At 41.2% G+C, this 26,283-nt stretch overlaps 1 protein-coding gene and 2 non-coding genes across 4 annotated transcripts in view; 1 reads left to right on the top strand and 2 right to left on the bottom strand.

Annotated features, from left to right (window-relative positions):
• Window positions 1–26,283, bottom strand: part of LOC119255313 (activating molecule in BECN1-regulated autophagy protein 1-like) — a 68,381-nt gene that overhangs the window by 36,542 nt on the left and 5,556 nt on the right. The window lies entirely within an intron of this gene.
• On the top strand, window positions 4,070–4,261 carry LOC119256481 (U2 spliceosomal RNA). Its single transcript, XR_005127805.1, has one exon. It is a non-coding gene; the product is annotated as a U2 spliceosomal RNA (small nuclear RNA).
• On the bottom strand, window positions 8,170–8,273 carry LOC119256463 (small nucleolar RNA U13). The gene has a single exon (XR_005127793.1). It is a non-coding gene; the product is annotated as a small nucleolar RNA U13 (small nucleolar RNA).

Here is a 26,283-nt window from a genome sequence, read left to right as displayed (position 1 = left end):
GTAGTTGTGAGGCTCTAGTTAGAAAAGACAGGGTGAGTGTTGACATTGTTTTGCTGTTGTGGTTGTCATTATTAATGAAACCCCTTGGGTGGTTTTCTTTACCAAACAATATGGCCAATTAAAACCCTAGAGACCCATGATGCCATAATTCCCAAGAGTAGCAGATTTCTAAGAAACATTTCAAAGGGTATTACCCAACAACAAAGTAAAAGTACTTGGAAAAAATAAAGTGTATTTGTATGGCAAAATAACCTGAGATTGGGCTACCTCTACACATAAGTAAAATGAATAAAAAAACCAGAACCAAAGATATAGAGCTAAATGTGAAATCTGGTTAATAATTCAGTCCCTAAATTCTCCCTTCCAATAGCATTCCAGGGGTGTGAATCAGAAAACTATCAGACCTAGAAGGGACTGCTAAAATTGAACCCTTGTTTTTTGAATAACCATCTCTCTCCTACTTCATTAGGCCCACGCAGTCAAAGTATGAGAGTCAAATTAACTATGTAACACCAACATATATTCCATAACATATAGAATTTAACCCAAGATTAACTTTAAAAAAGAAAAGAAAATACTAAACCTAGGATCACTTGTATCAGTAAATTTCTCCCAATGGGAAAATTAACTACAAAATGTCAGGCCTTTAATTAGAGGCCTAAAAGTGGCCCAGTACTCTTTAGAAACTCCATGTGGGTGTAAACACCCAAGGTTTTCTACAATTGGCGGCTTTGTTTTCATTAAATAGGACTTTCAGTAGGGCATTTCAGGGCATTTCAGGACATTTCAAATGATACCAGTACAAAATGTAAGCACCAGAGCCAGCAACCATACCTGCCTTTATACCACTCTTCTTGCATGATCCTAGATTAGAATCAACCTCAGACTACTAAAGAAAATATCCTACACTCTTGCGGAGGCAGATGGAGCTAGAGGAGATGATGCTAAGTGAAACAAGCCAGAGGGAAAAACAAATACCTGATGGTGTCATGTATATTTGTAAAATAGAGACCAAGCAAAGGGTGAGATAAAGCCAAACTAAAAACCACCCTAGACAGCGGACAACAGGGAACTGAGGCTGGGGGGAGGGTAGTGAGAACAAAGGGAGGGAGCACAGGGAGAGGACTGCGGGTGCTTTGGTGGTGGGTGCGGTATGGTGCCACCTGAAGGGGGAGATCTTATGCTTCTAAAACACAAACATGGAGGTAAACAAATGTTAGCTCAATTAAAAAAAAAAAAGAAAAATAGATATCCAAGCATTGGAGGGGCTGGGGGTAGACCAGGGGCCTAATTCTGCCCCCTGGCGTCTTGACACTGCCCAAGCAAGAGGGGAGGGTGCCCCTGCAGTGCCTTGGTCTGCACTCTACCCCTGACATTCTGAGGAAAGGGACTACTAGGAAAGGGGTGGAGATGAGCTTCTATTTCGGGAGACTTTAATAGGGAATAATGTTCCTGGATTTGCTCTTTGTTATCTAGAGCTGCTGCAGACAGTATTCCTCCTACTGGAGGGCCTTCAGCCCCCCAAGGAAAGGGGAAGACTCCCCCACCTCAGAAGTAACAGGCCTCTGTCCCACCCTGCTGCCCCAGTGGTAGCAGCAGGTGACTGGACCCATACCAGTAAAGGAGGCTCTAACCCAGTGACAGTTTTTTAAGATATATGTCAAACCACTAACTGTGGTTAAGTCTAGATAAAGAAATTTTAAGTAATATTGGTTTTACTTTTATTTTTTTTTTTTTTTTTTTTTTAAAGATTTATTTATTTATTTATACAAGCACTGGGTACAGTCAGAAGCGCGGGAGGGTGAGAGAATTCACCAGAGCCAGAGCTGGGAGCAGAGCAGGCAGAAGGACCGAAGTACACTGCTGAGGGGAGCAGCGGGCGGCAGGAGAGGTCTGCGCACCATGTGGGACCCGCCTTCGGTGGCCGGGGAGCAGCCGGGGATCGAACCGGCGCTGCAGAGGCTGCGGGCAGCTTCGCAACCCAGCGCTCAACCACTGTGCCACCGGGGAGGCCCGGTTTTACTTTTTAAGTCCATAATTTCTAAATTAGAGATAGCACAATATAGTGGTGTATGGGTCCTGCAATCAGACTGGCTGACTGAATCCCAGCAATAATAAAAATAAAAATTTCTAAGTCACAAAATTCTATAAACAATCAGGCAAATTTAAGATAAATTTTTCTAAGCAAAATGAGGCTATCATAGGAGAGGAAAAAATAATTTTCCCTCCACCCTTCTAAGTTCTTGGCTAAGACACCCCTGTAATAAGACAAATTAGCAGAAGAAAAACAAAAATTTTAAAACATGTATACCTCCTGTATCAATGGGAGAAACACAGGAAAACTGAGTAACTGGCCAAAATAGCCCCTCAGCTAAAGAGAAAGGGCACTAAGGGAGACCGCGAAGGTCAGATACAGAATGGTACCAGGAAAGGCACGATAAACAAGGGTATGGTTGTTAAGAAGGTTGCTGTCTTCTCCACTGATAAGAGATAAACAGATGTGGCTACCTCCACTTACATATTAAGTTATACATAGAAATAACTCTTACAAAAGGGTAACTTCTATTCAGTTTTTAGAGCTTTTCCAATCTGCTGTTTCTCAAAAATAACCAGCCTAAAATAATGCTTATGTCAAAGACTTATTTTGGGGTGGTTCCCCTTCATCACCCACTGCAGAGTTCTCCAAACTATTTCATATAAAAGATCATATCACTAGCACCTTTACAAAATGAAATAAAGCCACAAGATAATTAACAACTAACACTATTTTTTTGGTTTAATTTTTTTAAATTATTTTTTATTTTAACATTGATCATTTTTACATTTTTTAGACAATATTTGCTTCCCCCCACCCCCTCATATAGGGTCCCCATAGAATTTCCTTCTCCAAGGCACCCGTGCACGATCACCACAGTCCTGTGTGCTCCTCCCTCCCTCCCTCTCATCCCTCTCCCTCCTCCTCCCCTGCAGATGTCTCTGGTTTATAATTGTCTGTTTTAACAACTAACACTTTTATAGTATGTTTCATATCACAGGTACTGCCCTTAATCCTTCACATAGAGTAAATAATTTAGAATCCTCATGGTCACCCATCAGGTGCATGAGCCCCTGAGAACATAAATCACACTATCAGTGGTAGATTCAGGATTCAATTCAGGCAGTTTGGTTCCAGAGTTTCGAGATCAGATTACTCAGAAAATTCCCTAATGCCTGAGATAAAAACCTCCTATACCCCCTCTCTACGATTTCATGTATTAGACCCTCAATCAGTGTTTCAATAGGGAATCTGCCTGCCTTACATTCTTAATGTTCATTTCCTCAAATGTTAAAAAATTAAATGATGCTGAGGACAAATGGGAAAAAAAAAAAAAACAAAAACCAAATTCTTACTCCTTTCTTTACAAGGTGGGAGAACAAAAATCTGCCACCACAAAATGGAAAAAGTATTATTTCCTAGGAGGGACTGTGAAGGCTGAGTAGAGGTTGCTCTTGTAAGAGACACTTACATGTGTATAAAGGAAAATCTCTACTTGTAAGGTAGTCTCCTTCACTGTTTAGGGAAGATCTAACCTCAACTCTTACCCATACAGAAGACAGAACTAAATTTGCTTACCAGCTGTGCCTGTTTACTGCTACCTCCCTGAACTGACTTCTTCCTCCCCTGCCCTTTTTCCCCAGTCCTTTGTCTTGGCTGAGGTTAGATAAGATGGTGACCCAAGTGAATAACTCAGTTTTACTAGGTTTCTCCCATGTATACAGAAGAAACACACGTTATTATTAAATTTCCTTTGGTTTTTTTGGTCTCTTTTCTGTGCCCCTACAACAGCAACTCATTTGTTCAGTTTTTGAGAGAAAAAGGGACTTCAAACGTTTAACCCGAAATAACTCTAAATTTGATAAGAGTACCAAAAAGAGATTATATCATGAAATTCAGCTTTTATTTACCCTATATATGTGCAATTCCATCAATATAAGAAAAATGATCTACAAGGAAACAGGAGGTATGGTTGTTATGTTCTCTCACAGTGAATTTACTTTTGTCTAGCAACTAGAATAAAACATAAATCTAACTGCTTCCTGGTCTTTTGGCTAAGATCAAGTGCGATATGTGTTCTTAGCAGTTTACTATCTGATATGTTCTCTACCCAAGGACAGCATTCTAATTGGATTTTTGGATCAAGGAGCTGGAACAGGAGCTTGCTCTATCCACTCCATGCATCAACCTGGTACTGCATGCAGTACCTCTAAGAGTACACTAAACAAGTGAATGAATCTAAAAATTGTAATCAACAGAGAATGTGATTTTGCATACTGTCAAACCTGTGCATATACTTTGCCAAACAGGAAATATGACATAAACACACCTGAGAAGATAAAGTGTGCTTAACAACGGGGATTTGTTCTGAGAAATGTTCATGAGATGATTTTTGCTGGTATACAAATGACATGGTGTAAGAGGAACAGTGAGAGGTAACCTCCCAGGGGGTGGGTGGCACTCACAGCCAACTCAGTGGTAAAAGGTGGAGTTTTCCAGACTCCACCCAACTCCCTGAAAGGGGCTGTTTAGAGCTATGGGCAAAGTGGAGCTGCCAGGTTGACCTTAAAAAAGACTGAATACAGGTTGGTCACTGTATTTTTTGTGGTTTCTGCTTGCACCATGGTCTTGCCTATCTACTGGTAGGACAGATGGCATCCTGCTGTTAGCAGGTGACTGAGAGGTACCCAGGGACCCCAAACAACAGGGTGCACACTCTAAAAAGGGATCCTGCAATTGCTGCATAAAGACAAAGACTCTTTAAAAAAAAAAAAAAGACAAAGACTCTTAGTGTAAAAGAACTTGAATAGAATTAGTGTACACAGAGAGAGAAGATAAGAAAGGATATTAGTGTCCCGATAAAACACCCAAAATTACCCATCCCCTTGTGGATAATGCTCAGCCAAACAAGGTTGGCACAAAATGGATCCACGGAAGGGAGTAAAAGGAGGCAGGCAAGTCTGGGACAAAAGGAGAGACACAAAAATACAAATCAAGATTAACTGCTGCCTTTGTCAGTGTCTCTCACCCATGGGTCTCTCCCAAGTGTCTGTCTCTACGTGTCTCTCCTCCACGTCTTCTTCCATGTCTCCTTCCCAGCATTCCTAGGATGCAAGTCAGGCACAGAAGGAAGAGTTGTCCTTCCTAGAGCCAGCTTCCTTCCACTTATAGAGCTCCATTTGGCTGCTTAGCTTTGCGCATGGTTCCCACTAGCTAGTCAAAGGCAGCTGCACTAAGTGGGGGCAGAGAACATGGCACCTGCCCCCTAACGCTGCCAAAAGCTGGTCAACAAATTTTCTTATCCTTCTGACTCTTTGTGTAACAGTGTAATCAAAAAGAGGAGGTTCCATGTTCCCTGCCCCACCTAATGAAGGGTGGAGCTTGGGAGAGGAGACTTAGAGGAGACACATGGGGTAGAAAGACATGTGAAGAATAAGTTGCGCTTGCTTCTCAGCCTTGGACTTGCACCAGGAGCTCACTTGTGCACTTAAAAAAAAACCCTAGAGCAAGACCCAACTGCAGGCACACATATAAAGGTAATTTACAAAGGGAAATGAAAAGAGGGAGAACCCAGGGAGAGAGATATTAATTGGTGGTTGTGTCCTACTGGAACCGCTGAGCTGGGACCCCAAGGGCATGCTGAAGGCAGGCAAAAACTAGGCCAGCACAAGCCCACAAGTTGGTTTTATACCAAGCCTGGCTGCTTGACTCCACTATTAGCTCCCAGCAATTCTCCCTTCAAGAAGTCAAGAGTCATGGCAGATGCATAGCATTGATGGGATACACAGTCCTCTGACCCCGAGATTTCTCTGGCAGGAGATGAGTGGAATCCATAAAACATCAGTGGGTGGAGTTCATTCAGGACATATTCTTCTCCCAACACTCAGAAGAGAAATGGGTGAGAGACCTGTGGGGAAGCTGACAATGGCAGCCTTTATCATGACTTGTCCTTTGATTTTGCTCTTTTCCTTCCAGACTTGCCTGCCCCTTCTGCCCCTTTCCTATGAGTCCCCACTAGAAGGTGCCTTAGACTTGTGGCAAGTTTTGGGGCCTCCAGTGGCCCTGCTTTGGGCCAACACTTGTTTGGCTGGGCATTCACCCACAGGAGAGAGATAACTTTGGGTGTGTCATTAGAAACTATTATCCTTTCTTCTCTTCTCTCTATGCACACTAATTCTGTTTAAGTTCTCTACTGAAGTTCTCTACTGAAGGTTTTATGCACTAACAGTATGCTTTGTCTTTATGTGCCAGATGGCAGAATCCCTTGAGAGTGTGCAAGTTTGGGGGTCTCAGGATGCCACTCCATCTGCCCACTAACATTAGCTCTTTCATTTTCTCACTCCTGATGTAAACCTGCTTTTGGCCTTGTCTAATATTCTGAAGCACACTGATAGTATAGGTTGCTAAACACCGAGGTTATATGGATGGCATAGCCCACCGACAGCACCTTTGTATATGTAACTAAAACGCCATTTAGCGACACTTGACTATATAGTCTCATGCCAACAGTGTTTCATCCTCATGGCAGATAGATTTATTAGTGACCTCCTTGCACTTCTAGAGTTGGTCCTAAATTAGTAATTCTCTACAATTACCTTACTTTAACTGCCACTAGCAGATTTTCTCCAAAGATAGCATCATCAATTCCTTCCTACTCTATCCCCATGCTGCTCTACCTATGAAGAGTTAAGAATGTATTTCTCTCCCCTTGGATCTGGGCTGACTTTGTGACTTCTAGTGATCACAGTATGTGGCGGAAGAAAGGCCTGGCAGCTTCCACTTTCATTCTTAAAAGCCAGTGAACAGGCTGTAAGGAAATTCAGGATGCCCTACTGGATAGAGTGACCATGTAGAGGTTAATATATGAATACGATATCACCTAGAAAGAGAGAAGTCACATGGAAAACTATCAAGAAAGAATCCACACCAATGAGTTGTACCTTTGTTGCACCTTTTCAGCCCAGCCACTAGCTGAAAGCCAACAAAGAGTGAACCTCAACAGATGTGACCTAGGGCAGGAGAACCATCCAAACAAGTCAAAATTATTGTTTTAAGCCACAAATCTTGAGGTGGCGGTGATACTGTGATTTATAATAAGAAATATATTTGGTCTTCATCCTCATTGCTGGCAGAGTTCCTAAAACCCTTGAAATCACCAAACAGAGGAGTCTTTTGTCTTTTACAAGAGCCCCTTTGGAATTTATGCTAAGGAGATGAATTGGGGTGGTACCACTTGATAGTCTTAGGAAGGGGTGGTCACCAGATATCTAATCACCAAGTGATTAGAGGGTTGGATGTTTCAGCCCCATCCACTGTCCTGAGAAGGAATGGAGTTGGGGGAGCCTGCAGATTTAGCTCTATAAAAACTTTTAAACAAGATTCAATGAAGTTCCCGGTTGGTGAGCACCATTCCAGAAGGATGATGCACCCAGTTTCATGGCGACCTAAGTTTCTATGTTTGGGACCCTTCTAGATCTCACCTTGTGAGCCTCTTCACCTGGCTATTCATCTGTATCTTTTCAAATAAACTGTTAAATGCTGTTTGAGCCATTCTAGCCAAGTAATCATACCCAAGGAAAAGGTCTCAAGAACCTGCTATCTATCAGAGGCATAGGCGACCTGGACAGGTGAAGGCTCTGAAATTGAGCCAGGTCTGTGCATGCATGTGTGCATGTGTGTACACGTACATGTGTGCCTGTGGGATCTGATGCCATCTCTAGTTAGTGTCAGAATTGAGTTAGATTGTGGGAAATGCAGTCACTGCTGAGAATTGGAGACTTGCTTGGTAGTATTAGAAAAAACACACATTAAAGGTTGATTTTGCACAGCAAGAGATAACTAAAACATTATTTAGTGTCATTTTCCTTGTTGGAACTCTTTTTCCTTGTTAGCCTATACACTCTGTGAGGGCAAAAACCATATCTGTCATAGTCCCAATACCTAGCACAGCACCTAGCATAGAATATAATGAGTATGTGTATACATTTTAAAGTTACAAGGAAAACTCAAAACAACCCCCACATTCAAACAGAAACATCTAGATAAAAAAATACATATGGTCAGTTATGGGGTGGTGCTGATGAGTTCAAGGTCATAAATTCAATTTCTATAAGTCAAATCTTTTTTTTTTCCCACATCAGAAGGGTAATGTGCTGATGTCGTAATAAGGTTTAAGGGAGGCACATCTCACACAGCCGCGTGAACACCCAATCATCATGTCTATGAACTGGAAAAGGATCTATAAGTCAAATCTTTAAAAGGAGAAAACCCTTTATCATTATCAACCTAAGTTCAATCTGTCATTTCATTATGCAAATGTCTTTAACCATGAAGCAACACAGTATGCAATGGGTAAATCCATTCCCATCACTACCATGGAGGGCAGAGGAAGAATTTTAAAAAAGACATACATTAGAGATGGAAACAACACTTTTTTAATCCTATTTGAAACAGCATATTTAGAACAAAGTACAGGGGTAGTACATAGTCTCAGAGCAAGGATGAAGTTCTCAAGATATTAAAAATGATATGATTTAATGAGTAAAGGTAAGACTAAGAGGTAAGAAGTTGTCAATGTCTGATTTTTACCACTGAGTTGTTACACAATCTTGGACACTTGCTGAATTTGAAGCTTTCCTCCATGTATAAACTGAAAGTAGTAACACCGTCTTTCTGCCTTCAAGGAGTAATGTCCTTGGAGTATTTGAGAAGAAATGGATTACAAAAAACAAAAATTAAAGGCAGGATTACTAACTGTGAATAACTGGTGTACACAATAAATGGGAGTTCACACAAAGATGTCTGGCACCTACAGTTCTAAGAAAGTGCAAGGAAAACTACAGTGACTAGAAAGCAGAATCAGAGAGTACCTCTAAGCAATCATCAGACCAATTGAAAGCAAATAATTTCATACAATCAATTCCAATACCATAAAAATTATACACAGTCCCTTTGTAAGAAGCAAAAAGTCCAGAAACGAAAGCTAGTTTAATAGATAGAACCTGCACCTCTACTGCAGACATACAGACAGACAAACACACCCTGCTGCCTGACTTGTCCCCTGGTACTACTGGAAAGGAGACACACGGAGGAGAAAGATGAAGAGACACAGGGTGAGAGGCACGCAAGAAGGCTCACAACGGCAGCAGTTATCTTGATTTATATTTTTGTGTCTCCTTTTATCCCAGCTTTCTGGGACCGCTTCAGAATCCCTTTCCTCTGGTTTCCTGCCAGAAGATACATTAGACTTATGGCAAGTTCTTCGGCCTCAGTGGCCCCATTTCAGGCCAACTTTGTTTGGCTGAGCATTTGCCCACAAGGGAATAAGTAATTTGGGAGTTTTTGGTTTTTTTTTTTTTTGGAATGTCCTTTCTTCTTCTCTCTCCATGCACACCAATTCTATTAAAGATCTATTATACTAAGGGTCTGCTTCCTTTGTCCTTATGCTGTGGATAGCAAGATCCCTTTTAGAGTGTGCACCCCATTTCTGGGGGGGGGTCCCTGGGCACCCAGTATGCTAACAGATTTAAATTTACCTGCAAACTATTCGAGAGGAATCAGTGCACTGAGAACATAAGAACACCTGAAAATTCAAAGAGGAACAAGGAGGAAGCTGCTGGACCAAGAAGAAAGTGAAATTCAATTTCTGAGTCCAAAGCTATGAAATGAATCCAGGAAGGCAACCCTGAAATGCACAAAACTGGCAAGAGATTTTCTACTAGCAAGCAAAGGAATAAAAGTAGCTTAGGATGGAAGAAAACAGCTTAACCCCAGAAGAGGGAAGTGACCCCAGATGCCTCAGGCAAACAGGCCTGATGATTTTGGCAGCAACATCCTTTCATCCACTAGCAGTACCAGGGAGGCTGATATGGAGTCAGAGCCAGAAGGATCACATCTTTCTATTATCTCCAGACTTTAGGACAAAGAGTTCAACTCTCCTCCTTGGGAGGACCACATTCCCCCCAATAGTCCTTGGAAAACCCCCTACAACACCCAGCAACAGTACTGTTAAAAAGTTTTGAGAACATTAACCCAGCAATCTTCACAAGCACCAGGACATCAGAGATAATTCACCAGACACTTAAGAAAAACAAAACATGGGGGCCTCCCAGGTGGCGCAGCGGTTGAGCGCTGGGTTGCGAAGCTGCCCGCGGCCTCTGCGGCGCCGGTTCCATCCCCCGCTGCTCCCCGGCCACCGAAGGAGGGTCCCACATGGCGCGCAGACCTCTCCTGCCGCCCGCTGCTCCCCTCAGCAGTGTACTTCGGTCCTTCTGCCTGCTCTGCTCCCCGCTCTGGCTCTGGTGAATTCTCTCGCCCTCCCGGCTTCTGACTGTACCCAGTGCATGTATAAACCAAACAAACAAACAAACAAATAGATAAATAAGACATGCCTCTAGAAAATTAAAAAAAAAAAAAAAAAGAAAAAGAAAAACAAAACATGGAAGAGGTTAAAAAATTCATCTAGGTTTGCCAAAGAAATCATCAGCCAAAGCGGGATTTGAATTCAGGTTTTCCTTCACATAGTATCAGAGCCTGACTCCCACTACTGAGTTCAGTAGATACTGTGTTCAGTGTTCTCCAGTGTTAGAGTCAGTCCAGGTCAGGTTCTTGGCTGACTGGAATAGGAAAAGGAAAAATTTCCCTCAAGGCTTCAGAAGTCAAATTATTACATGCAGAGCACTTTGGTTCAAAGGTCCAGATGCTCCTCTACCCTGCCAGTAATGTTTCCCAGCTAAGAAGGAAGAGAAGGATGCATAATCAATGATAGACATACACCAAGCATTTAATGAACATTTGCTATGTACTCAGCACTATTCTAGGCACTGAAGAAATTACAGTGTACAATAACATTCCTATGGTTATTTCTATGGTTATTTGTGTAATTAAAAACTGATGATACATTCAGGTACTGATAAGTGCTAGGAAGAAAATGGGGGGGGAGGGGAACAGCAGCCACTGCAACAAAGGTGATGGGCTGCAATGATGCAGATCCAGACGGACGAGGGCAGCAGCAAGCAATATGCTAGCATCACTACAGTTCAGGCTGTAGTGCTGATGTCAAAGCTGGTGTGTAGCCTGGCAGAATCCATTTACAATGAGTTTGAGCACCTCACCCAGTGCTAAGCCAAGGAGGTGGTCAAGGAACTCATGTCACTGGTGGTCAAAATGCTAGAGAATCTGAACTTGATGCTCAGCAAGAGCCAGGAGCATGAGGTGGAGCATGAGCATGAGCTTCACAAGGACAAGGGGCAGCTGCTCTCCTGATACAGGTACAAGAAGGCATTGCACAAGCAGGCCAAAGAGATAAATAACTAGGTTTCCATTGGTGAATTCTTTGCCCTTCGATTCCCTCAGCTGAATAGCTCCATAATGTGGAAATCACTTATTGGTTGACCAGTTAGAAGAACCATGCACTGTAGGGAGTTCCACTTAACTGTCAGAGATACAACTCAGTGAAAGGAACAGGGGCAGAGAAGTAGCGCCATTTTCCCCACCCCCACTTACATGCAGCTGCCTTTGACTACAAGTTCCAATATGCCATGAACTGGACCTCCATGCGCATAGGGTAGCTACTAGGAACTAGGGGTGGACCAGGTGGACCTGGAATCAGACAGGTCTACTCTCTTGCTTGTACCCTAGTACTGCTGGAAGTAGACACATGGAGGAGAGACATGTAGAAACACTTGGAAGAGACACAGGGGTGAGAGATGTGTGGAGAGGCTGCTCCTGGTCCACAGAGACAATGCAGCCACAATCTTGAACTCATTGTGAATTATGTGGGCATATTTTTTTTTCAAAAATTTATTCATCCACGCATACAAGAACTGGGGACCAGGCCAGAAGTGCGGTGGGTAAGAGGATACACCAGAAACAGAGTAGGGTACAGAACAGGTGGACTGACTGAAATACACTGCTGAGGGGAAGCAGTGGGCGAGTCAGGAAAGGACTGCTGCACCATGTGGGTAACTCCCAGCTCTCTGCCTAACCCTTGCCAGAGGTACGTTGGACTTGTGGCAAGCTTTCAGGTCTCAGCAGCCCCACTTTAGGCCAATCCTGTTTAGCTGGCACTTGCCCATAATGGTACAGGCAATTTTTTGAGTATTACTGGGAAATTAGTGTTTGAAATTCTATTCTCTCTCTTTCTCTTTAGGCACACCAATTCTATTAAAAATATTTCACATGAAGAGTTTGTTTCCTTTGTCTTTGGCTGGGAAGATGGCTGGATCTGTGTGCACCCCTTAACGGTGTGGAGTTCCTGGGTACCCTTCAGTCAGGCACTAACAGTTTTACTCATCCACCATCAAATAGTTAGTGCTATCAGATGAAATTCAGGGGATATGGGCCTCCCTGGTGGCGCAAGGGGTTAAGATGCAATCCATGAAGTAATCCACAGCTACTGCAGCACAAGTTCGTTCCCCAGCCAGGGAGCAACGCACACGGCACAGCAGACCTCTCCTGTCTCGCCTGCTACTCCCCTCAGCAGTGTATTTCAGTCAGTCTGCCTGTTCTGTTCCCCACTCTGTCTCTGGTGAATCCTCTCACCCCCCACACCTCTGGCCTCTATCCCAGCTCTTGTATGCAAAAATGAATAAATCTTTAAAAAAAGAAAAAGAAAAATTCAGGGGATATGAGTTCCCATTCCTGCTTTGCCTCTGTGATCTTACATCGCCTGCTTGCTCTGGACTTTGCCATCAGTCAAATGACTGAACTACCCTAGATGATCTCTAAGCCCTGACACTTGGTTATTCTAGACATTAAATGATGTTCCTTGTTTTATGACAACTAAGTGTCATATTAAATGAATTAAGTAGGGCCTCCCTGGTGGCACAAGGGGTTAAGATGCAACCTATGATGCTATCCACAGCTTCTGCAGCATGAGTTCAATTCCCAGCCAGGGAGCTACCCACATGGTGCAGCAGGCCTTCCTGACTCGCCCACTGCTCCCCTCAGCAGTGTATTTCAGTCAATCTGCCTGTTCTGTTCCCCATTCTGTCTCTGGTGCATCCTCTCACCCCTCACACCTCTGGCCTGTACCCCAGTTCTTGTATGCACAAATAAAAAAGTCTTTAAAAAAATGAATTAAGTAATGCTTTGGGGGGCGCAGGATAAAGGGAGACAGCAATCATTTATAATCACTTCTTATTTTTCTCTGACTATAAGCCTGAAAAAATAAAATTAACTCAGAAGAAACTTTAAGTTTTCATACAAACTAATAGTACAATAAATATAATTCAACATTACTTTCTATGTTGATATATTTTGATATAAGACTGAAATTAAAATCACATTCAAAAAACGTATCCTTATTGGGGCCTCCCTGGTGGCACAAGGAGTTAAGATGCCGCACTATGAAGCTATCCACAGCCACTACCCATGAGTTCAATCCCGGCCAAGGAAGTGACCCACATGGAGTAGCAGACCTCTCTTGCTGCTCCTCTCAGCAGTGTATATCAGTACATTTACATCTGCCTGTTCTGCTCCTCACTCTGTCTCTGGTGAATCCTCTCACCCCCATACCTCTGGCCTGTACCCCAGTTCTTGTAGGCATAAATAAATCATTAAAAAAATCCCAATATTTATCTGTTTATCTTCTAACTGATAAAAGACTAGTGGAAGACTACAAAATATATTTAAAACAATACTTTTATCTAACATTCATTAAACATATCCTATATACGTGGCAGTACAAAACACTTTTCCACACATCTTCATATACGCCTCACAGGACACAATCATTATCCCCATTTCACAAATCACAAAACTGGGGCTTTAAAAGGCTAAATGATTTGTCCACATGGAAGAAATTAAAAACCAAATCAATTACCAAAGTGCATGCTCTAACCACTATACTATACTATGCTATACTATATAACAGACATTAAACCTCAGATGCAGAAAAAAAAATCCTTTCCTGTTCTGATATCTAGAATGTCATAATTATACAGAGTTGATTTAGGAGACAGAGAAAATGAGAAACAATGAATAAATCTAACTTAACTTGAGCCAGAACACAATATATCTTAGGCAAATCCCATGATATCCATGCCTCAACCTACTTATCTGTAAAGGAGCTAACCTCACCAGAACTAACCATTACCTGCCTCCTAGTGGGTTGTGAGTGTTAATTAAAATCTGTAATATAGAGACAGATCATCAGATAAAAGAGACGAAAATTGTAGTATTATTATTATTGCTTTGATGCCAGAGCAAGCACCAGAAATCAAGGCAAATAAGTTATGTGCACTGAGAATGTAAGGTTTTTGAGTACTCTGAAAAGGAACCACATAATTTTTTTTCTCCTATACAGAGAAATACAAACTATACAAATCTAGCAACTGTACTTGTGGGTATCTGTTCCAGAGAAATGAAAAACCTACATTTATACAAAAATAGGTACATAAAAGTTCATAGTAAATATATTCATAATAGCCAAGGACCGGGGGTTAGGGGGATGGTAGCAGATGAATAAACAAATTGTGATACATCCAAACCATGGACTATTACTCAGCAATGAAAAAGAAGGGGATTATTGATATATGTAACTTGGATGAATCTCCAGGGAATTATGCCCTCAGGGAATTAAGATGAGTGAAAAAAGCCAATACAAATGGTTATACATTATATGATTCTATTTATATAACATTCTTGAAATGACAAAGGAAGAGTATTAGTAGCTATCAGAGTACACAGATGGGGCTGAAGGAATTGATAATGGGCCACCTCCCTTGAATCTCTGGGCAAAGCCTTATTGCAACTTTATCCACTGTATTGTCTGATCATTGTAACTTGGGGTATGAGAGCAGCTATCAAAGGACATAAGGAGAGATCCTTGTTGTAATGGAAACGTTCTGTATGTTGACCATATCAATGACAATATTCTAGTTGTGACAGTATACTATGGTTTTGTAAAATGTTATGATATGGTGCCTCCCTAGTGGTGCAGGGGTTAAGTCTCAGCACTAACAAGCTACTGCCAGCCACTGAGGCATGAGTTCAATCCCCGGCCAGGGATCTGACCCACATGGCTCAGCAGACCTCTCCTGTGTTGCCCTCTGCTCCCCTCAGCAGTGTATTTCAGTAGATCTACCTGTTCTGCTCCCCATTGTATTTCTGGTGAGTCTTCTCACTCCTCTCCAGCACCTCTGGCTTATACCCCAGTTCTTGCATACATGCAAAAATAAAATCTTTTAAAAAAAGTTATGATTTGGGCCTCCCCGGTGGCGCAGCGGTTGAGCGCTGGGTTGCGAGGCTGCCCACAGCCTCTGCAGCGCTGGTTCGATCCCTGGCTGCTCCCCCGCCACCGGAGGAGGGTCCCGCATGGCGCGCAGACCTCTCCTGCCACCCGCTGCTCCCCTCAGCAGTGTACTTCGTCAGTCTGCCTGCTCTGCTCTCCCCTCTGGCTCTGGTGAATTCTCTCACCCTCCCGTGCTTCTGACTGTACCCAGTGCTTGTATAAATAAATAAATAAATAAATAAATAAATAAATAAATAAATAAATAAATAAATAAATAAATCTTTAAAAAAAAAGTTATGATATGAGGAAATTGGGTATAAGGTGCACGGGGTCTTTATTTTATTTCTCACAATTGCATGTAAATCTATAATTGTCTGATATAAAAAGTTAACTAAAGGAAACACATGCTCCTTGTAAGAAGTAAAGCAAAGTCTGCCTCCCTGCTAATTCCTCTAACTCCCACCCTGAGATAAGCATGCAAACTCCCTATGCATTATTGTGTATAACAACAGATTTGATTTTATGTATCAAAATGGGATATGAGCTATATATTACTGTGCAGTCTACCATCTCCACCCGTAACATCATAGAAGGCTTAAAAAAAATCTTTAGGGGCCCTCCCTGGTGGTGCAGGCAGTTGAGCACAGTGCTGTGAAGCTGTCCACAGCTTCTGCAGTGTTGGTTCAATCCCTGCTAGCTGCAGAGCAACCCACATGTCGCTCAGACTTCTGTCTCGCCCACTGCTCCCCTCAGCAGTATATTTCGGTCAGTCTGCCTGTTCTGTTCCCTACTCTGTCTCCGGTGAATCCTCTCATCTTCCTGCACATCTGGCCTGTACCCTGGTTCTTGTATAAATAAATAAATCTTAAAAAAAAAAAAATCCTTAAACACCAAATAGGATAGCAGGTATAGAATATTTTCTCACTGGGGCAAACCTGGCAAATGTTTTCCATACTAACATACTGTGTAATAGTTGAGTCAACCATACTCACTGAGTACAAAAGAGAGCAAGTGCAGTATAGAAATCACATTCTACAGATCTATAAAAATGCAAGATCTTCCCACTCCCCTTTATGTTTCCCCCCTTTGATCTATTCTGTAGTCCTATGGAGGAAGAAATACTAAATGATTTCTCTTCAGTTGAAAGAGGGGATAATTCTCTCATGTACTCAAGGTATAGCAAACAAACCTCTCTGAAAATGGACTCCTCCTTCCAGAGGAAGTGCAAGATGTATTACTGCTAATTTTCTAAACATCCATTTGTAAAAATAGCTACTATCACTTTTAAGTGCTAATTCTTTGTACACTCTAGAGTCAACAAATTTAACAAGTGTTTAGGCACAAGTCATTTTCTAAATATGCCCACTGACTTTGATTCAATTTTTTTCCCTATCTAGCAGATTTTGGTGAAACTATATTGTATGGCAAGCCCTACTTGTGTCAGGGGCAGAGAGGTGGGGGAAACAAACAAACAAACAACAGAAAGACCTCCAACCCCAAAGAGCTTTCAGCCTAGTGGAGAGACTGCAACTGCAATACACTGTAACTGTAATTATAGCACTAAAATGTGTGGCAAGAGTTTCCCTCAAGGAAGTAAAAAGTGCTATGGTTTGGAGAATCCAGCTATCCTCCCAAAAGCAAATGATAACCTCACACATTAGCTTCCTTATATCTGTTCAGAGCAGTTACAATTCTTCTCTGATATTCTACAAGTCAGTATTTCCCTTCTTGATCCCTGGCCAAAAGATCTACTATGTTTTTCTATACGAAACAGTGCACCAGACATGCTCCGTAAATGTGAAGGGAAGCTTACCAGTTCAAATCAACATAAAGTTCCTCCAAAAACAGTGATGTAATTTTTGGAGATTTTGGCAATGAAAAAAAAATCATGGAAGTACAGGGTTAAAGCTGACTCAGACATCATTTTGACCACAGGATCTTAAAGTGAAATCACTCATGCATTGTTACAAGACTCACTAAGTGAAGTTTTCAGACAAAAAGCCGAGGTCTCTCTACTTATAGTATGAGGTTCCTTTCCACTGCTGCTGCTTTAAGTCCAATGAAAACGAATTTAATGAAGTTCAACTATTTTCTTCTTTCATCAATGACAAATGCATCCATGAATAATCATGCAGTACTTAAAGACGAATTTTCACTGCAGTTTAAAGACTAACTATTAAAAGCAATGCTATGCACTCATGATGAGGTACATACATACAGAGGTAAAGGACTGCCTATGCTTGAGGTGACAGAAGCTTTGCAGGCATTTGAGAAGGAAATGTCAACATGCCCTTAAAAAACTGCCATCAACAATATCATTATCACCTTAGCAATATCTAATATTTGGGGGCATCTTCTACGAACTGACATTTTACATGTTATTTCTGACACTTACAACCACTCTTGAGAAGTAGGTATTATCATCCATTGTACATTCATGGCTACCAGGTTTAAGGAAGTATTCCCAAATGCCACAGCTACCCAGAAGCTGGGCTAGAAGCTCGTGATCTTCCCATTATACAATACTCCGCTAAGGACAGAAAAAAGTGCACTGCACATGTGACTGTGACACAGTCACTTCAAACTCTCACACAAGCTCCTAACTGGTGGTTATGTAGTTTAGCTGTCTTTTCAATTTTCAGGTTGTTTTAACTAATTTTCTTTCATGATTCTTCCGTGTTTTGCAGGTTTTTGTTTTTTTTTGTTAGCGCAAAACCCTTTTTCCAAGTAAAATCTTATATGTAAACATGAGGGGGAGGGGAGGGAGAGGGATCAAAACAGAGGGGGGAAAGAGCACAAGAGACTATGGTAATGTCTTGGTGGTGGGAATCATATGGGGATTACACCTAAGAGGAGAAAGCACACACTGTACAAAAATGAACAATGTTATTTACTTATATATGTGTGTTCATATACATATATTTTATGTGAAAACACTAAACTATAAAAAAAAAAAAAAAACTGAGCTGCTCTGGTTTTAGTATAGTGGGAGATTCAAAACTTCTTCCTTAGGCACCGCCAAGGAACACAGTTTGAAAAACACTAGCTTAAAACAGAAGACTTTGTCTTCTTCTCAGCTTTGTCATTCACCATCTGCATAACTTCTGGCAAGAAACAATGAGTTCACTTTTTCTTGTCCTTTGCAATACAAATACCACCACCTACTTTATAGGTTTGTTATGAATATTACATGGAAGAACAAATATAAAATTCTCAGCATGTGGCTAAGCATTATCCTGCAAAGGTAACAGTTGCTGCAAATTCAAAAGAGTTGAATAAGTATCTTTGATGACATTTTCAGTCGCAGAGACAGGGCAAATGCTCCCACAGTTCAACTAAAATAAATAAGCCTAATAAATCCTCATTAAAGATACCAATGGTAATGCCTCCTGCCAACTTGGCTTCCCAGTCAATGACCCAGAGACTTCAAAGCACAATTTTGATAATGGAAAGGGATCATTTATGAGATACCTTAATGCAGACCCTGAGTATAAAGTAAATGAATTAATGTTATTCTGATTGCCTGAGCTGAGCATTGAAACTGGTAACTTAATACTATATTTAATGAATACTATGTTCCTTTTCTAATGTTCAGTATCTAATGTTCATTTGCCTATCTTTTGGGCTTCTATTTCTCCAGGTACCACAAACCAAAAATATGTATGCCATGTGCACTTTTTCAAAGAAACAATTTTAACCCAACCCCTCCTAATCATTAGGAATCTATTACCTTAATCTGTTTTTGATGTGTTCCCATTTCTACATGTATAGCTAGAGACCAAACCAACTTTTATAGGAAAAGGAATCCCAATCCCAACCTAAGTCTACCAAATAACTCTCAGATCACATCCTTTATGGAAGCAGCAGATGTTGGCTTTGATCCCTACAATTAGGAAGAATCTTAAAAATAATGCATCATACAGCCATGAAAGATAAGAAAAACATCACTGAGCATTCAACATGGCAGTCAAGTAGATTCAGAATGCTTCCTATTTTACCAGGAAACCTCAAGCAATTCACCTACACGCTATTATTTCTTCGTAAGGAAAATGAAAACACACTCATTAAAATGCCAGAGGTACTGTTTTAGATTAACCATCAAGCAACTATGTTCTGGGCTTACCAGGAACTCATTTAATCATCTCTGTGATCTCCATAATTTCTAAACAAGCCCGCATCTATATCATCCCAGAATATATTAACTAAGTCTTTGAGGAAGATTTCACAACCTCCCTTGGTAACATTTCAGTATCCTGTAGTCAGGAAGGTCTTTCTAATTTGTAATCGTATAGCCTTTCTGTTGCAATTAAGACACATTCCCCCTTGTCTCATCCTCAATGGAATAGAACATCTGCTTTACACCACCTGAACAATCTTCCTTCAAGAGATTATGAAATATAGGAAGTCCATTTCATACAGCTTCATGTAAATGCAACATGGCTTTAAATGGGTCACCTTGGACAAAAAACATAATTAAGATTCTTAAATTCCCAGTTTTATCACTGACTTGTTCTGAAAAATGATGTAAGTTAAAACCACGCAGATGCAATACCTCAATTACCCCATCAGTAAAATGTAAATAGGGCCAGCATGTTAGGAGAATTCAGTTTCTCAAAAATTTAAACATACTGAAAGGAGATTCTCAATCCCAATCTAAGCCCAGTGAACAAATCACACACTCTATGGAAGCTGCAGATGTTGGTTTTGATTCCTTCAGCATAGAAATCAGACCGATAATACATTGCTGTAGGGCTCTGTAATTCCACACCTAGGTTGATACTGAAAACAACTGAGAACAAGTATAAGTATACACATGCTCACAGTAGCACTACGACTGATAGCCAAAAGGTGAAAACAGTCTAAGTGACCGTCAAGGAATGAATGGATAAACATATCATATATACATACAATAGAATATTATTTGGGCATGAAAAGTAATGAAATACCAGTACATTCTGCAATATAGATAAACCTACAAAACATTATGCTAAGTGAAAGGAGTCAGACATAAAAGGTTATTATACATTTTATGTTTCCATTTATATCAAATATCCAGAAGATCAATCCCTTCAGAGAGAACTCAGATTGGTGGTTTCCAAAGGCTGGAAGAAGGGAATAATGAGAAACCGCTTGAGGTTTTACTTTGGAATAACAGAAAGGTTTAGAACTAGACAGATGTGATGATTGTGCAACACTGTGAACATACAAAATAACAAATAGGGAAATAGGGGCCTCCCTGGTGGCGCAGTGGTTGAGTGCTGGGTTGAGAAGCTGCCCACAGCCTCTGCAGCACCGGTTCGATCCCCAGCCACCAGGTGAAGGTCCCACATGGCGCGCAGACCTCTCCTGCACCTGCTGCTCCCCTCAGCAGTGTACTCCATCAGTCTGCCTTCTCTACTCTCCGCTCTGACTCTGGCGAATTCTCTTACCCTCCCGCACTTCTGACTGTACCCAGTGCTTGTATAAATAAATAAATCTTTTAAAAAAAAATAACAAATAACTTCATCTTAAAATTGTTAATTTTGTGTTATGTGAATTTTACCTCAAAAAACTATCTTAAAAAAAGAAAAGCAGCAGAACTAATGGGAACAATATTCGTAAAATGATTAGCACTACCCAAGAAAAATCGCTGCATGAAATACTAGGTAGAATGGTAGCCAAATGTTTAATATTATCTCAATGTGGCCAATTAGACTCTGGGCAAATAATATATAAATGAGAAACAAAACAGAAACCAAAATAAAGTCTTGAGCTTTCTCAAAATTATACCATATTCTATATGAAAATTTAAGTGAGTAAATAAAGAGATAAAGAAATCAAGCATCTCAGCTAATTAGCTATAGCAACAATGGCCATAGGAAAGCAGTAAGAAAAAAATGAAGGTAAGGAATGAACTTCAAAACCCAATACTGCAAAAATACAAAGAGCAATGAAGTAAGGAGGAAAAGACAGAAAAGCAATGCTGAAAAAAGTACGCTGCCCTTTTCTCCTTTAATACAACCTACTGGTAAGAGACACCAAGTCTAAGCAGCCAAGGACACAAAAATGAAAAGGGACTGTTCCTCCCTTCGCAGACCTTATAGTATTACTTCTTTTTTTTTTTTTTTAAGATTTATTTATTTATTCATACAAGCACTGGGTACAGTCAGAGCGCGGGAGGGTGAGACAATTCACCAGAGTCAGAGCGGGGAACAGAACAGGCAGACTGACGAAATACACTGCTGAGGGGAGCAGCGGGCACGGCAGGAGAGGTCTGTCGTGCCATGTGGGACCCTCGCCGGTGGCCAGGGATCGAACTGGTGCTGCAGAGGCTGTGGGCAGCTTGGCAGCCCAGCACTCAAACGCTGCGCCACCAGGGGAGGCCCAGTATTACGTCTTTTTTTTTTTTTTTTAAAGATTGATTGATTGATTGATATATACACACATACAAGCACTGGGTACAGTCAGAAGCGCGGGAGGGTGAGAGAATTCTCCAGAGCCAGAGCAGGGAGCAGAGCAGGCAGAAGGACCGAAGCACACTGCTGAGGGGAGCAGCAGGCGGCAGGAGAGGTCTGCGCGCCATGTGGGCCCCTCCTCCGGTGGCCAGGGAACAGCCGGGTATCGAACCCGGCGCTGCAGAGGCTGCGGGCAGCTTCGCAACCCAGTGCTCAACCGCTGCGCCACCAGGGAGGCCCCCAGTATTACTTCTTAAAGCATTGCTTTAAAGTATTATTTACTTCAAGTATTACTTCTGATGGGAAGAATAAGAAGTGCTAATAATCAAAATACATGGATCATCTCCATTTCCTCCACTTCTACTTATTAAACCCTTTACTCTGACCCCACATTCCTCGAACATTATTGTTGCTATGATCATGTAGTCTCCCCACCCCATTGCTAAATCCAACAAAATACAGGTGATCACTTCCTTCTTGAAACATGCTCCTCTCTCAGTTTCTGAGGTTTTCTCTTACATCCTTGCAGTTGGCTCCTGAGCACTGTCCTCCTAGTACTTAACACACCTTTTCTTTAGGAGGTCCCATTTGTTTTCCTTGGGTGGCAAATACCACTTATATGCTAGGCGCATCCAGATTTATTTCCAGCGTCATTTTTGAGCATTAACTCAAAGCCTGCTTACTTGATGTCTCCACTTGTATGTTTTCACAGACATCTCATACTTAGCACGACTAAAATTGAGGTCTTCATTCCACTCCCCAAATGTAGTCAAATTCTGCTCCTTCTCCAATGTTTCCCTCTCAGAAATGGCAACTTCATCTACCCAGATGCTCAGGACAGAAATCTGGGATCAGACTTGACACCTCCCTCCCCCCACAGATCCAATCCATCAGCCTGCCCTAATTCTGAAATATCTACTGAAACTTCCTACTTCCCCCCCACTTTGCCCCTGCCTACAGCCTAATCCAAACCATCACCATCTTTTACTAGGACTACTAGATAAGACCTCTTCCACTTCTTTCCAAACTTTTCACCTTTTCTAATTTTTTTCACAAATTTAAAAAAGTGTATACAATGTAGCCAGAGTAATCTTTTAAATCATGTTAGGTCACAACACTTCTTAAAACCTTTAAAGGCTCCCAACTGTACTTAGGGAAAAAAATCCAAAACCATTGACTCAATTCTGCCTAAGTCTTTTTTTTTTTTTTTAAGATTTAGTTTTATTTATTTATGCATACAAGAACTGGCCAAAGGTGCGGGGGAGGGGGGGGGTGAGAGGATTCACCAGAGACAGAGTGGGGAGCAAAACAGGCAAATATACTGAAATACACCGCTGAGGGGAGCAGTGGGCGAGAAAGGCGAGAAAGGCGAGTTCTGCTACGCCGCTGTGTGTCAAGTGGGTTAGCAACTGAACTCAAGCCCCAGTGGCTGGCGACAGCTTGATGGTGCTGAGACTTTAACCCCTACACCACCAGGGATAAGTCTTTATCCTCATCATATGACCATCTCCTTCTCTTGCTGCTCACTGTATTCCAGCCACACCAATCTTTCAGAATCTCAAATATGCCAAGGTGTTTCCAACCTCCAGGCTTTCATATATGCTATTCCTTTTAATTTACCCTTTCATCCTAATAGTCGCAGCTCCTTCAGAGAAATCCTCTCCAGAGCTCCAATATAACTCAGGTTCCCTAGACTTTACACACTTTACAATTACACGTTTATTGTTTTATTTCTTGTTTACAGTCTCTCCTCTGGACTATAATCTCTATGAGATCATGGAAAACATCTATTTTTTTTTTTTCACTCTAGTCTAGTATAGTGGCAATAGTTTCAGAGGATTTGGAACTGTTCAAGGTAGTTTAGAATCAGTACACTTGGGCCTCCATGGTGACGCAAGGGGTTAGGACACAACCTATGGAGCTGTCCACAGCCACTGCAGCACAAGTTCAATCCCCAGCAAGAGAGCTGACCCACATGACACAGGAGACCTCTCCTGGCTCACCCGCTGTTCCCATCAGCAGTGTGTTTTGGTCAATCTGCCTGTTCTGTTCCCTACTCTGTCTCTGGTGAATCCTCTCACCCCGCCCACCCTCCCCCATACCACTGGCCTGTACTAAGTTCTTGTATTCATAAATAAATAAATCTTTATTTAAAAAAATCAGTATAACTTAGGTATTATGAGCAGGGGACTATGGAGTCTGGTTGTCTGGGTTCAAATCCTATTTCAGACACACACTCGCTTTATGGCCTTGGGCAAACTCCTTCACTTCTCTGTGCCACAATTTCCACATCTATAAAATGGGTAGAATTAAAACACCTACATCATAAGGTTGTTATAAGAATTAAAAGAATCAAACACAGAGCACTCAGTGCAATGCCTGGCACAAAGCACTCCAATAAGTACTGGTAATGATTAGTCTTATTATGGTATCTTTACCACCTGCCACAGAGGTAGACATTCAGTAAAAATTTACTGAATGAAAATGATTGAAAAATTCAGGCTTCACTATGATCATTAAACAGTTTTTTTTAAATGACAGAGCAAGAATATTAGAGATTTAGAAAGGAAAATAGAAACATGACAAAGACTGAAGCAACTCAAAATTTATAAAGACATGAAGAATTAAGAGACAAAAAAAAAACAAAAAAAAAACCCCAACATACTGCATTCCTAACCTTTACCACTATGCAAAAAATATATTCACTCTTCCAGAAGTTGACCAAAGGTGATTTTGGTAGCTTTGACTTTTCCCTAAATATCATTCTTTTCCTTGCCTTTAATCAACTTCTTCAAAATCCCTCAAGCATCAATTACAGTTCAAATAGCTAGTAAAATTCAGATGCAAGCTTAGACATTTTCTACCTGCTTTGCAATGAATTTTTCTGTTCCTAAAATAGCTGTTTTGCTGCATATTATTACAAAATCCTCAAAATTTTGCCATCTATGTTATACTTGGAACTCTCTCAGGCACTGTTGCTTTCTAGGTTTCTCTTCCCCTGTAAAGACTCGTCCTCTTACTTTAATTTAAAAAGAGCTGAAAGGCAGGGGGGACAAATACTCTGCTTTAATTTCCTACTTCCTATTCAAATTTTCTCAAAAGACCCTAAACTTCAATCTAAGCATAATTATTTATTTCCTTTTTAAAGAAGATACAATCTTTACCATGTCATAATATTAATAATAATTAATAGCAGGCACATATGATGCTATCTACTGTTTTAAATACTTTACATATACTAACTCATTTAATTCTCACAACTATATGATGTTGTACAAATTAGGAGAGGCACAGAGAGGTGAAGTAATTTGTCTAAGTCACAGAGCTAGTAAATGACAGCACTGAAATTTGAACCCAAACAGCCTGGTTCCACATTCAGTGCCACTATGCTGTTATTCAAGGGTTTGGGAATATATTTTTCTATCTTATTTCACTGAGCAACTGAAATACTCCAATTCTCTGCCCAAATCAAACATTCTCTCCAACTTAACAGAACTTCATTGGCATATAACCCTAAAACAAAATAATTCTGGTTCTGTATTGGGAAGCCAGTAGTAAACGATGAAATCATGAAACGTGAAATTTGCCTCAGTTAATATTACAGACAGAAATAGAATCCCAGGGCCTCACTGGTGGCGCAAGGGGTTAAGCACCACAATTATGAAGCAATCCGCAGCCTCTGCAGCAGGAGTTCAACCCCCAGCCGGCCAGGGAACAACCCACATGGAAAGGCAAACCTCTCCTGTCTTGCCCACTGCTCCCCTCAGCAGTGTATTTTGGTCAGTCTGCCTGTTCTGTTCCCGGTACTGTCTCTGGCGAATCCTCTCACCCCCCACATCTCTGGCCTTTACCCCAGCTGTTGTATGCATAAATAAATAAATCTTAAAAAAAAACAAAAAAAAGAAATAGAATCCCAATAGGCAGCAGTAAAAATGTTCACAAAATAGTTTTAATTTATTGGGAAAGAGGTACAAAACACAATTGCAGTTATTATTACATACACATTTAGCAGCCTGCCTTCTCCCTTTCTTAATTTCAGGACAATTCTCCAAAGTCTCTCCTTTTATATAAACTAAGCACTTCAGCATATTCCCTGCTACAAGAGTACCTGAAGGCATTTATTCAATGTTCAAATTCATCAAAGTTAATTTCCAAAGAATAGTTAATTTGGAAAAACTTAATAAATGAGAACTAACTTAATTCAGGTCACATTAGAAATAAAGAATTAAACTCATTAGTCAAACATGTTGGATATTTGTAAGTCATAGGTATCCTTTACTATGCCAAATCCAGTGTCACCATACATGAAGTAACAACACTATATGTAGCAATCTCAAATGAAGACTCCCCACTGGGATGGCAATGAGGGAACTTTTTTTTTTTTAAGATTTATTTATTTATTTATACAAGCACTGGGTACAGTCAGAAGCACGGGAGGGTGAGAGAATTCACCAGAGCCAGAGTGGGGAGCAGAGCAGGCAGAAGGACCGAAGTACACTGCTGAGGGGAGCAGCGGGCGGCAGGAGAGGTCTGCGCGCCATGTGGGACCCTCCTCTGGTGGCCGGGGAGCAGCCGGGGAT

This window comes from Talpa occidentalis, unplaced genomic scaffold (assembly GCF_014898055.3).
Source record: "Talpa occidentalis isolate TD23 unplaced genomic scaffold, MPIMG_talOcc4v2.1 talOcc4.3, whole genome shotgun sequence".
Taxonomy (NCBI): domain Eukaryota; kingdom Metazoa; phylum Chordata; class Mammalia; order Eulipotyphla; family Talpidae; genus Talpa; species Talpa occidentalis.
Note: the sequence above shows the minus strand (reverse complement) of the source record. Positions and strands in the feature narration are given on the sequence as shown.